Raw genomic sequence first — 3,005 nt, 5'->3', positions numbered from 1 at the left:
TCGAATAACGTCGATTTGACGCGCATAGCGTTAAGGTTTCATATGGGAACTCTCATTCAAAAGATCCAATATCTGGAGTAAAAAAAAAAATTTCGCAAAAAAAAGTTGAGTTTTGTGAAAATGAAATTTTTTGTTTACAACCAGAATTTTATGAAATTTGGTGTGCCCTATTTTTTCCAGTAGAAAATAACATAGAAAATAATAGATTTTTATTAAATTTAATTTAATTAAAAAAAACTAATACTTTCTAAATTTATAACCAGAGTATTGCTCAGCGCTGCTGCTATCCAGAGCATATTAAAATATCTTGCTGAGAATGCGTCGTCCGTGGCATGCGAACGTACGTAGCAGTTTATACATCACAGCGAACAAGAATGAATGCATTGTTCTCTTCACGGTTATGTGACTCAAAACATTCAAACGATTGAATAGAGAACAATGCATGTATTGTTGTTCGCTGTGATGTATAAACTGCTACGTACCTTCGCATGCGACGGACGACGCATTCTCAGCAAGATATTTTAATATGCTCTGGATGGCAGCAGCGCTGAGCAATACTCTGATCAAGATACGAACACAAAATTTTATTTCGTGAAATATTGTTATAACTTCGATTTTTTTCAGCAACTTTGGATATGTCTGTTATTTAAAAATCAAAACAGAAGCAGTTCAAAAATTCACCGTAAATAAATCTATTCTTTTCAAATCACACAAAATGTTCCAATAGAGAAAACTATTGTATGATCCGTTAACATATACACAACTGCCAATTAATAAATGTTAAGGAAAGAAGGAATGAGTTTTTTTGACACCACAATATACGCGACAAGAGAATATAAGCGAAAGTGAATAAGATGTGAGAATTTTTAGGTTTAGTTCGATTTTTTCTACTGATCACACACAAACACATCCAGAATATTCGAGCATGCACATGCACAACCTGATCAAAAAGAAATTAGTAGAATTTTAAGAACAATAAATACGTTGTTACAGTGTAAATCTAGGGGCTTTTATCTTCAAATGTATACGATTTATACTGTAAATAGTGAACTATGTTGCAAAATCATCTGTAATACTTGCAAATAAATGTGCATAACTGTATATATTTCGTGTATATTTCGTCTATGGCATGTTTTTTCATTCTTCGTCGGATCTTCTTCGATTCTGTATAGCTATACTGTGTGTGTACACTGCAGTTTAAAATACACCTTATTCACTGGTATAGGACGTGAATATTGTGTATAAATTTGTATGAACGAATAGATGAAAGCCCCTAGGTCTAAATAAATCCATTCTTTGCAAAGAATACGTTTGTTATGGCACGATGCTCATTTTAAAATGTAAACAAAGGATGATATTCTCATTTCTCTGAATCGTTCCAATGTGACGGCGGTTGAACGCCCAGTGTCAAACTCATTTCAAATGACATTCGAAAATCGAAACTGGAAAGTATCCGTTGTTTTTTTAGCTGAAACTGAAATGCTATTATTTATACAATGGATGTAAATGAAACAAGCGGATTCATTCCACTGTAATTTGTATTTGTCAAATATACATTTTTAATGTAAAAATATTCTGAAATAATTGTTAGCTGAAATGGATATATCATTTGATATATTTCATCAAATTTGAATTTTTAACGGCTGCGAAACTCATTTTACATATATATTGGGTGGCGGTCACAATAATAATAATAATAATAATAATAATAATAAGATTCATTCACCGCCAAAACTGGCTGAATCTTTTGAGTTCGTACATAATTTTTTATACATTTGTTGGTGGGAAAAAGGTATGAATCAATGATACACATTTGGTATACAAGTCATTTATATACGATTCATTTATTCAAAATGGCGTCTTATTTGTCGAATAAATTAAATGGATTTCTTTAAACTTCATTTTGATCATATGAGTGATGACAACCTCACTTTCATCATACCCGTGTGTCAATTTTTCAACTGCAATCAATACCAAAAGCAAAAAGTTTGACAGAAGTAATAAACACTTTGTTGGTTGCCTATTAGACAGAACTGCAAAAAATCTTAGGTTTTAAAATGTTGCAATGCTTGTGAGTGTGCGTGCACCCTGGAATATTACCAAATAAAAATATTTATTAATATAAGAAGTGCAAGAAAAAATATTTTAACTTTGATTATTTTTCGATTACACAACTACAAATTATACAATATATTATTATTAATTGTATATGTAGTCAATATTGCCGCTGTTTTGCCATTCGCCGCTCTTTTATATGTGAAGTAAACAAAGCATTAACGTATACATTGATAAAAATAATTTCAGTTATTAGAAATCTGTTATTGCAAATAGTTTACGAAAGAACAAGAAAAATGTACGATATCGTATAAATCAACTGATGACTATTATTATTTTATTTATTATTGATATAGTGTCGCCTGTCAGCAAGACTATCGTAAGTTACCTAAAGCCTCAAATCAACCATCAATTTATGAATTATTCGTAATTAAGTGTGAATGTGTGCAAGGATAAGATTGCAAATAAATCAACAATAACATGAATGATTTATTGAATTTGACTTATAATTTTATTTATTTCAGAACTATTTAGACTAAATACCGAGCAACCAAAGTTTTTGGTAAAAACAAATTAAATTGACTTGATTGACAATTGAAATATAAAAAAAGTTCGAATTAATAAATACTCGAAAGTATGAGAAATTGAATTTGGACAAACAAATTTCGTAGCCATCTCTCTGAAAAGAAGACATGTTGGTGTATCTTTATTTATCGTTAATAATATATATTTGAAAAAATACTGATGATTTTCTATAAAAGAGAACATATAATATTATCAATTGATGGACTCGTGATCACGACGAAAATATCCTCTCAGTAATTTACACTAAATTTCAGTTTATTACATAGCTCGATTTATGGTTTTGAAGCAGATACTATATACATATGGTATAGTTTAGGAAAAATATCAAGAGAAACATAACATCGCCAGAAGCTATATTTTTGTAA

At 30.0% G+C, this 3,005-nt stretch overlaps 1 long non-coding RNA gene across 1 annotated transcript; it reads left to right on the top strand.

Annotated features, from left to right (window-relative positions):
* The first annotated feature begins 1,705 nt into the window (after positions 1–1,705).
* Positions 1,706–2,718, top strand: LOC116350257. Its single transcript, XR_004202012.1, has 2 exons — positions 1,706–2,434; positions 2,580–2,718. It is a non-coding gene; the product is annotated as an uncharacterized LOC116350257 (long non-coding RNA).
* The last annotated feature ends 287 nt before the right edge of the window (positions 2,719–3,005 follow it).

The sequence above is a fragment of the Contarinia nasturtii genome, unplaced genomic scaffold (genome assembly GCF_009176525.2).
Source record: "Contarinia nasturtii isolate CC-2019 unplaced genomic scaffold, AAFC_CNas_1.1 Cnas_scaffold_3982, whole genome shotgun sequence".
Classification (NCBI taxonomy): domain Eukaryota; kingdom Metazoa; phylum Arthropoda; class Insecta; order Diptera; family Cecidomyiidae; genus Contarinia; species Contarinia nasturtii.
This window is presented reverse-complemented; position numbering and strand designations above follow the sequence as displayed.